At 40.3% G+C, this 11,014-nt stretch overlaps 1 long non-coding RNA gene across 1 annotated transcript; it reads right to left on the bottom strand.

The window, feature by feature from the left end:
- Nucleotides 1–2,173: 2,173 nt before the first annotated feature.
- LOC306999445 lies at nucleotides 2,174–9,234 on the bottom strand. The gene is made up of 3 exons (XR_013797855.1): nucleotides 9,199–9,234; nucleotides 3,511–3,995; nucleotides 2,174–3,285 (listed from the first exon to the last, which is right to left on the bottom strand). It is a non-coding gene; the product is annotated as an uncharacterized lncRNA (long non-coding RNA).
- Between the last annotated feature and the right edge of the window lie 1,780 nt (nucleotides 9,235–11,014).

The raw sequence follows: 11,014 nt of genomic DNA, 5'->3' as shown, positions 1-11,014 counted from the left end.
ACAATTGGACCAACCACAGCTGATTGTACCTGCAGTTTCGGTGGATACAAATTCTTGTATTTTGGAATTATTCAGTGCAGACACAAAATATATTGAAGCATATTCATATTCAAGCTGATTCATTCCAGGAACATCTATTGCAGTGAATTCTAAACAGTAGAGAGGTCTCATTGTTTTACAGAGTAAAACATTGTATAAAGTTACCTGTTGTTAGTGTTTTTTAGGTCATTGTTTTGTGGGTGACAAAGTGTGTTTGTTGGCTGTCAACCTTAGTGTTATGGAAGAATGTGTTGATTTGAGACATTTGGTAGTTTTAGTGCATTTTGAATGTGAAATTAACTGCTGTGCCGAGCTGAAAGTTGGTTAGGAGACCTGTGTAAAGAGTTTTGAAAAAGTGACCTAAGTATTAAGAAATGTGTCGTGACTGTAAAAAAACTGTAATAACCAGTTCACTCTGAAGAACACATAATGATAATACTGCATGAAAACACATGACAAATGAAAACGTACTCGGTTACTAACGTAACCTCGGTTCTCTCTAGGAGAGGGAACGAGTACTGCGTCGATATAGCGACGCTACGGGAAAGATATTTCTTTTTCGAGATTGAAGCATAAAAATTAATCCTTAATTTTGTAAAATATGTAAAACGCTTTTCTGTAGCATACAACCTTAGGCAGAGCAATACCGCACGCCCATTGGCTGCTCTGCCAGAAAAGCACAGCCTATGCGAGGCCAGAGACGCTGACCAATGAGGGCGCTTCGCGCCCTTCTGCGTCATCTCCCGCCGAAACAGGCGTGGCCTAGGTCTATAAATACCAAGCATAGCTGCCTCCACTCCGATTTTCGTCACAGAAGCGACACAGCGTGGGCACGCACGGCATGAGACGCAGTACTCGTTCCCTCTCCTAGAGAGAACCGAGGTTACGTTAGTAACCGAGTACGTTCTCTTACGTAGAGTTCTCTCCTACTGCGTCGATATAGCGACGCTACGGGAACCCCTGTAAGACGCCGTGCGTGTTCTTGGACCGACACAGACACCCAAGGGCGCGCGCGCGCGCCCCGGCATACAAGCGCCTACACCAAGAGTATATAGGGAGAGCGGCTAGAATTAGCATCATCCCTTTATAATAGCGCCCCTAAGGGCATAATAACATATATATGTAAATATTAGATATATATGGGGGGTAATAGCATGCTCATAGGACACATTGTCAGTGAGTGATGCTTAAAACATTTTAGTGACCTGGGCCGCCGTGCGGGGCAGGAACACCATACCTGGTCTTAGACCGAGAGCAGTTTAGCCTGCAACGCAGGAACCTCTAGGTTATAGAACCTTATAAATGTAGACGGGGAGGCCCAGCCTGCCGCCATACAAATATCTTGTAACGAGATTCCGCTATACCAAGCCCACGAAGAGGCCATGCCTCTCGTAGAATGTGCCCTGATGCCCAGAGGGCATTCCACACCTCCCGATGCGTAGGCTAGCGCAATGGCGTCCACCACCCATCGGGACAAACTCTGTTTCGTCGCAGCACGCCCTTTAGAGCGCCCACTGAACGAAACAAAGAGCTGCTCCGACTGTCGAAAAACAGCGGAGCGGGACACGTAAGCTCTTAATGCCCTGACCGGGCAAAGGAAGCTATTTCCGTCCTCAGAGGCCGGCAGAGCCGACAGGGAGATAACCTGAGCCCTGAACGGTGTGTTGAGGGACTTAGGTACATACCCATGCCTCGGTTTCAACACGACTATAGAGTCGTTGGGCCCGAACTCCATACAAGAGGCTCTCACTGAGAGCGCTTGCAAATCCCCCACACGCTTCACTGAAGCGAGAGCCAAAAGAAACACGGTCTTGAAAGACAGGTGCTTCATATCAACAGGTCCTACGATGCGTGTAGCTTCGTGAAGGATAGAAAATCGGAGTGGAGGCAGCTATGCTTGGTATTTATAGACCTAGGCCACGCCTGTTTCGGCGGGAGATGACGCAGAAGGGCGCAAAGCGCCCTCATTGGTCAGCGTCTCTGGCCTCGCATAGGCTGTGCTTTTCTGGCAGAGCAGCCAATGGGCGTGCGGTATTGCTCTGCCTAAGGTTGTATGCTACAGAAAAGCGTTTTACATATTTTACAAAATTAAGGATTAATTTTTATGCTTCAATCTCGAAAAAGAAATATCTTTCCCGTAGCGTCACTATATCGACGCAGTAGGAGAGAACTCTACGTAAGAGAACAAAGCTTTATTTAGACCTTTTGCATTCTCTTATTTTCCATTCTGAATAAGTAGGCCTATGACAGGAATGGTCTACATTACAGATCAACAATGACAGAAAAGCAGATCTGATTACTGATTACAGTGCAAGCACAGAAAATCTGCAAGCATGCAGGGAACTTTTTCTGCCCTTATCTTCATACTTTCTTTTCATGTCTTTTACAGTAATTTCCTTTCATACTCTTCCCCCATTTCTTTTCGTTCTCTCTCCTCCTGTTCTTGTCTGGCTTTATCTTCTCTCTTTTTCTGTGCCTGATACATTTGTGTTTCAGCAACCTGTCTGTCAAACAGATTTGGTGTGATGATCACAGATACATTTACATTTAGTCATTTAGCAGACGCTTTTATCCAAAGCGACTTACAACTGAGGACTACAGCAAGCGAGTCATCGTGAAGAGGCAAAAATAACGCAAGAAGTGCTTTATAACAGATATGTTATAACAGATAACAGATATGTGATATGTGACATAACAGATATGTGACATGATAACAGATAACAGACATAACAGATATGTGTTGAGTCTCACTGCGTCCTCGGGCTCTCTCAGGACATGTGAACTAATTGTGCTGAAGGCTGTAGAATGCACTGATTGCTATTACGGTTCTAAATCACCTTAGAGTATTATTACACAATTAATGTCCAGTAACTAGGAGAAGACTGAAGAAGCCAGAGACAAAGATCAAATTCACTCACTGTATTGATTGATACATTCTTTTACAATGTCAACAAAATATAAATGTCACAATAAAACAGCGTAGGCCTACGCAAAAATAACAAACCATAAAAACATAGTCAAAAGATACAATTATATTAAGAGAGAGGGCAATGGAGTGATGGTAATAAGTAAGTGTACTCAGTTTTAGTCCCAAGTATTCCAGAGGAAGTCCGATTAATGGACGAAGGGTGCAGATGTCATCAGAAGCCGATCCTCAGACGAAAGGGTTAATAGCTGCGATGTTCAGTATGTGTGTGTGTCACCAGGTCCGCTGGACAAAATGTAGATGAACGTGTATGTGTGGTTCTATAATAAACAAACAAACTCAATTAGCTTCTGTTACAACTCTTACAATAGAAATGCTGCGTCATTATCACTTTACGTGATTGAACGTGAGAGGTAACACAAACTTGTGATACAGGTATAATATAACAGCTGTTCTTTTATAACTGAATAAATATCTTATTGATGCATTAAACAGAATATAAAACAATGATTATTAGACAAAATAAATGTAAGATAATCACTTACAGTCTGCAATGACGCACACGCGAGTATTCACCACAGAAATCCAACAACCACAGGAGCGATCACACAAAATCAGCCGCCCATCACATATGAAATACCAAACTGCTCACCAGCTATATTATCGATCTATAACTTTATGGCCTTCTGATGCACCTTAACTCGTCTCGTTTATTCACAATAATAACTCGCGCCACATCTCTTCAATCTTTCTCCATTGCCGCGAATATGCGATCTCTCGCCCTTTCTTACAAAACTCGCGAGACTTCTGATTCAAACCTCGCCCACTAGGCACACTCAACACTTGAATCGGTCAATGTAAAACTATAATAACAACATAAACATAAAATGGCCATGCCCTTTTGCACACTAATGATACCACTGGAGGCGAGCTTGACAATTCCAAGTGCAGTATTTGACAAAAACTATACTTACCAAACAGTGTTTACACAGTTAACATGGCAAACATGAGGGCTTACATACACAATAGGCTTGTTTGAGATGCGCCTTGCCTCGCCTGAATTGTATGCGAGAGTAGCCGGCTGCAGTGAGGGGAGGAGTGAAAAAAGCGCAGGCAAGCCGGACTAGACCCCGAAGCCATTTGTTTTGAGAATAATGGCTGGCTGATGAAGTTATTGGCTGGCTAGCCGGCTCAGCCAAAACCTAAATGGCTGCTGCAGCCGCCAAACTTTTCATAGCTGCAAATGGCTGAAGCTGCCACTTCGTGTCTACAGATGTCTATATGTTACTGATTTACTAGATCTCAATATTTCCAAGCAATGCATGGCTTACACTATATTTATACAAAATGCAATACAATGTAATAAAGAAAACACCAGATCGCGGAGAAGTATGTTGATTAAGAATGCAAACTTTTGTTGAATTTATGAGAAATCTACAGACGCAAACAGACAAAGTGCAGTAAAATAAAGACCTAAATGTGTATTTCGCACTTTTTTTCACCACAAGTCTGAAAGAAGACATGTTATTGAAGACAAATATCCAAAAATCTAAAAATTGACCAGTAAAAAAAAAACGATGTTTTTGCCTGCCGTGTCTCGCCTTAATATAAACACACACTGTTATCAGTATTATTTTGGACAAAGTTTTGCACATTTCACTTCAATGTACACTGAAGCATGCGTCGTGAATTAGCAATGTGGAAACGGTGGTTTGTTACTGCAGTAATATCACGTTCAGTACTATAAATCTCTCCGTTCCAGAATATTTGGTTCATAACATCAATCTTTGTTTCAGGTGTTTGTGCAACCGTACCCTGAAGATTTAACAAAAGTCTGGGTAGGCCTAAGTTTAAAAAAAAGTAAGTAGGAATCAGGAAAGTATGTGAGAAGGGAGATCAAAATTACCTTGCTTGCTTCTTTCCGCAATTTCACCTCAGTGCGAGAAAAAAATGCACTGTTTCTTCTGTACGGAAAACGAGCAATTTTAATTGGTCGTCAATTCACTGTGAGTCTGTGTATCGTAGCAACGAGCACAAGACTGTGCTGATGAATCCAGTGGGGAAATAGATATCGTGTATTGTTTTTATATTTCGTGTGTGTATGTCTCTATGTGATAGATTTATTATTTGATGCAAATAATACCGGCTCAGCCAAACTTTATCAGATGGCGGCTCAATTTGGCTTACGAAATTATTGGCTGGCGGCGGCTGAAATTCTAAATGGCGCAAATGGCGGCGCCTGGCGGCGGCTTCGGGGTCTAAGCCGGACAGTTCTCTCTTCTCACAGTGGATCTTGACCATGGATGACAGCTGTGAGATCAAAGATGGATATCGCGGGATTCACGGAATTCACGCTCGTGCACACAGTGTTGCTAATCAACTGGATGTAATTTAAGTTCTGTTGCTTTTATATGAAAATAAATATAATGAACAAGACACCCAAAGCACTTATTCAATCCCACTCCAAATAGGCTACGTGTTTATCAATCATTTGTTTCTTTACTACAGACGTGTTTTTATATATGGCCTATATATATATATATATATATATATATATATATATATATATATTTATATATATAAAAATGACATAATCACATAATCCATAGAGATCGCACTGTCAGAAAGTTTGGGAATACTCACACATAATTTATACACATAAAAACACGAAATCAGAGTTTTAAATTCAAACATTTAAAAAAAGAACAATACATCACGGTTGTTTAAACCAATGAGCATTAAGCTGTGTCGTCAGCAAGTCGTTTCCCATCATGCTTTTGAACCGCGCAGTCGGTGGAGAGCAACTGCGCTCGACTGCAGAATCCGACAGGTGTGCCTTGCGCTCGCGAGAGATTTTTGACATACGTCAGCATGGCTGCGTTCGAAACCGCATACTCAATGAGTAGGTACTTAATTTCAATAAGTACTTACTTAACGAGCGCTAAAAGAGTAGGTACTTTATAGCCAAATCTCGTTAAGTATGAATGCGAACCGGACATCTGCCATGTTGACGTTATCATGTGACCTACGCCGCGTTATCACAAGTGCAACAACTTAAAAGATTTGAACGACACGTTTAATTCATCTATCTGTAAATATCTTGATATTGATTAAACTTGCTAATTTTATGGTATTTTTAAAGAAACTGCTGCCCATTTATTTTGAGAATACATTTATAGGGTTGATTTAAGTTCTTATATTTAACCCTACTTATGTGACCCACCGTTTTATCCTTAACGATATTATTTATTTTTATAACGAAATCCCCAAATTGTCATCTTTTGAATATGTTGTTCATTTCTATTTCTATCTAATATGTTGTTTCATTTTATTTCCAAACATTTTCATCCACAAGCAAAAGTGGCTTACTGCTGTTTTCCTCTTTTTCTGTCGTTTCATCCCTCAGGCCTATAAATATCAAAAAATGCATTTTTTAAATGTATTATAATTACTTATTTAAGAAAATATATATTAAGATATTCATCCTTTTTCCTGTGTATACAATCTCATATTATGAATGCAAACATAATATATATATATGATATATATATATATATATATATACACCTCATGACTACATTTTCAGTCAAACAATTAATTAAAGCATTAATTAATTAAATAATTATATTTGATTTACTGACAACCAGTGTTGGGTATAGTTACTTTGGAAAGTAGTTAATTAGGTTACAACGTTACCATCAATTAAAAGTAATCAGTTACGTTACTGCGTTATCTATTCATAAAAGTAACGCGTTAGAGTACTCATGCGTTACCAAAAATTAAAAGCCGTTTGCAGCGCCTCACACATGCTGCAGCTTGATTGACAGACACGGCCCCCTTTAAATGCACCTAGAAGTCGTGACTCCTGGCAATGAATAACGTCAGTCATCCGACTAAATTAACACTGCAGGATAACAATAACAGGAAAGACAGTCATAGGCTATTCCACATAGCGTTTTATTTATTTATTATCACAGAACATATTAATCAAAATTCACACCTTCCCAGCCCGGGTATAGAGATGCGCGGATGGGCTATTATTTCAATAAAAAAATCAATAATTATAATGCCGATATTATTTCAGTATAGAAATGCAGACATCCCAAGTCTATCGGAAGTTCCGGGACTCTCCCGCATATTGATAGCGACTCACTGATGCCCGCGAATTAGTTAAAATCTCCCGGAATCTAGAGCGAGCGCGCCCGCGAGACAGAGACTGTGCTCCAAACCGCGCAGCGCTTGCATGGCAGAGCGGGAGAGAGAGAGAGCAAGAGACCGCGCGCGTGTGCCTTAATGAAGCTGGAGGGTGGTGGTGGGGTATTGAAGCGCAGAAACACTGTCTTGATCCTGGGGAAATTTTTTAATTCGGGATTTTCCTTTCCTTAAAATAACGGATTACTTTTTTTAAAAAATAACGAAGTTACTGATTACTTAACGCACAAAACTAACGCGTTAAGTTACACATTTCACGAAAAAGGTAATTAGAGTACTCTAACGCGTTACTTTATAACGCGTTACCCACAACACTGCTGACAACAATGATAAATATTAATAAATGAGTAAATTAATGAATGAAAGTCACCACACAATAAACAAATGCATATACAAGTCAACACATGAAACAAAGCTTTATTCAAACTACAATCATGTAGACTACAGGCGCTGAACCACATCTACTGCCATCTCAACACAGCGGTTCCCATTCTGCGGCTTTATTCTGATGAACCAGCCGACCACCAGAGGTGAGCCGTGCCGGAGGTTGTTGCGTGATGTGTTGTGCTTCACGATCTGAGGCAATAAGGGCCGGTGGAGAGATGGAGGGTCTCGTCCATGGCACGATCTTCAGCTCTGTGCTCCTCATCCTCAGTGCTCACACCAGTCTGCTGAGATCCTACAAAAATGCACAAACATAACACAAAAGCAGTCATTTTAACAGCACAATGTAATTTGATTTCAGTATTATTTAGAAGACAAGAACGCTTTTTTTCACAAATGCCGCCATCATCTTTCCTTGCAGGCCCTGCTCCACCACAACAGCTGTGCAGCAAATGCACAGAAATAGAGTATCAGAAAAGTGCTTTAATAGTTCTGTTTGAAATTACAATAAATAAAATAAACTACAACTTAATATTTAAATAGTTGTTGTTATTAATTTCTGTAGTATACTCACTCAAAGCCTTTGATGCAGCATCAGCTTCATGAGCCTCTCTCCACCGGATAAACCCACATCTGTTCATCTGTGCCTGTAACATCCAGACAAGACTCCCATAACCTCTGTGATTTATGAGCTCAACACTACATTTACATGTTGAGGTTGTTTTAACTTTTTATCCAACATAGATGTTCCTCAATTTATCAACAGTACTAATGGACAAATAAAATAGATAACTTATGTTTAGTTAATTTATAGATTTGTTCTACATAATAGCACACATACCACTCAGATGTATATTTCATGTTGTGCAATACTGCACTACTTATAAAAGATGTTCCTGTCAGATGTAAATAGACGTTTAAAATAAGCGTCTTTAAGATGTTTATGTAAATCCCCTTTAGAGACGTAACTTACGTGTCCTTACTGGAGCTCCCTTGTCAGCTAGAGCTATAATAAAACGTGGTTTTACAGCAAAATCACAACTATACTATACTGTCTCCTTTACACCTTCAACAGTTAAAACGTTTACTCTATAGTAGTTTAACACATGCAATTTTAACACAAGGAACCGTGTTTACTCACATTTGAAACCCCGCGCGTCGCTGATCTCCGTGATGTTTGATAATGACGTATCCTCTCGCGTGGCCTCCTGGGATAGAAGAGTATTCATCGGACTGCACTCGAAAATCTGTCTGGAAGCAGTAAGCCATCCGGGAACTCCTCGCCTACTCTTTTATGAATACTGATGTTTCGAACGTACTTCTTCCTTCACGTACTGTTTTCGCCTATATAGTAGGAAAGTAGGCATATTCGAACGCACTTAAGTCCGAATCTCGCGGTAATTAGTACGTCACCCAGGTAATTCTCGCCTACTCTTTTATGATTCGTACATACTTTTTCGCTCGCCTACTCTTTTCCCCTACTATATAGTAGGGAAGTATGCGGTTTCGAACGCAGCCCATGACATCAGAGCCAGGCGGAACGCAGTCGGACACATTTCTAACCGGCATGCATCTCGCGGTGATCACCGGTGATCGGTTCTGCGCAGATTTTGCTCATCTCAAACAAGCCTATTGACTAAAGACACACATGATCAAATTCAAGACAATGAACCAATGACAACATAGGACACATGACAACGGGAGCACATGGCAGGATCACATGACAAACGGGAGCACATGACAAAACCAGGAACATGACAATGTGAAAATACCAAGACAAAAGACAAGAAACAGGAAAATGAAGCAAAACTATATGGGGTTCCATTTGTGCCAAAAATAAGTCGACTGCTTTGTGCTTTGTACTACACATTTGTCCTTGTCAACAGTCATTGTCTAGTTGTTCGAAAAAATTAGTATATGTTGATGTGTGTGTTCTCTGTTTATGTCGATCTGTTATGTCGTCCTTACTGTATTGATCCTCCTTTTTCAGAAAAAATGTTTATGTTGATGTGTATGTTCTTTGTTTATGTCGATTTGTTCTGTTGTCCTGTCATCTTGTTCTGTCTTCCGTCCTGTTCAGTCGTCTTAAAGGAGAACTCCGGTCAATTTTAACATTGAGCTCAATTTTTAGTAAATTTGAAGTGCTGTCAATACAGAGAACAACGACAAAAATCGGTGTTGCCTACACAGTGTTATCCTCTTTTTAAAATTTACACCCTATTGACTTGAATGGGGCAAGTTTTAAACCTGCTTTTATCCTCTTAACATCTTTGATGTGTCATTACAAGTGCCCAGCCATGTTGAGTGATTCCTTAAGAGCATACCTGTCAAGTTTTGGATTTGAAAATAAGGGAAATTTTCCGGCGCCCACCGCGAGCAGTCCCACCACCCCAACCAAGCTCCAGTAACCTATCCCTTACATTTTAAGACAGGTGTTATAGCCAAAAAAGGGATATATATGAAGAGCATTTATTTAAAGGCTCATTTGCATATTTTCTGTTCATTTAACATTGCTTGTCTTTATGACAAATGGAAACATTTTATTTTCATTCCACACATTCTTTTCATTTCATATTGCTTTTCTTTTACAGTTTTTCTTTTCACATAACTTTTCTTTACTCTTAGTGAGTTATTGTACAAATTTGTTGCGGACTTTGCATTCTTTAAGACTGTTTTGGAAGGAGTGTTTGTGGGCTGGACCAGAGTGGTTAATTTTTACATGAGAGTAGAGCGCAAACAGTTCTGTTGTCTAACGTCATCCTATTCTCTGTAACAAAACTTACAAAACGCGTGACTGTCCCCCACCCTGCTCCTCTTCAGAAAATTAAATTCGCTGTCCCATTGATAGCGGTATTTACATGAGGGTTTTGTTTTTTTTGGCAGGAGTGCCTTCCGTGTCTGTCGTAGCGTCCATCATCCGTCTCAGTTTTTTTCCCGCGTTGTCACTCATCATCCTACCTCACACACTAGCCTCGCGACAACTGCCACCTACAGTAGGCTACCTGTAGTAGGCTACTGCAGGTGACAGTTATTACGACTAGTGACAGAGCTCAGATTGGGAATGTTTTTTGTTTTGTTTTTACTCCGCCCCGTTATAAAAAAAAATTTTTTTATAACGCGGGTTAAAATACGGGAGATTTACGGGAAAATACTAATACGGGAGGACGGCGGGAAAGAAGGGTAAAATACGGGACTTTCCCGGCCAAAACGGGATACTTGACAGGTATGCTTAAGAGTGAACACGAGTGAATCTGACTGCAGTAGATGTGAAAGATATGAATAAAAATGATGTTATATCAGCCAGCGCACATACCTGTATTTAGTTCCTGTTTTCGGTCGAAGTCCAAAGTAGTCGATTGTCGAGTTCACAGGCATAGGTTTAGTTACTATGATCACGCGCGTGAACTCGACAATCGACTACTTTGGACTTCCACCGAAAACAGGAACTAAATA

The sequence above is a fragment of the Phoxinus phoxinus genome (genome assembly GCF_949152265.1).
Source record: "Phoxinus phoxinus genome assembly, chromosome: 1".
NCBI lineage: Eukaryota > Metazoa > Chordata > Actinopteri > Cypriniformes > Leuciscidae > Phoxinus > Phoxinus phoxinus.
Note: the sequence above shows the minus strand (reverse complement) of the source record. Positions and strands in the feature narration are given on the sequence as shown.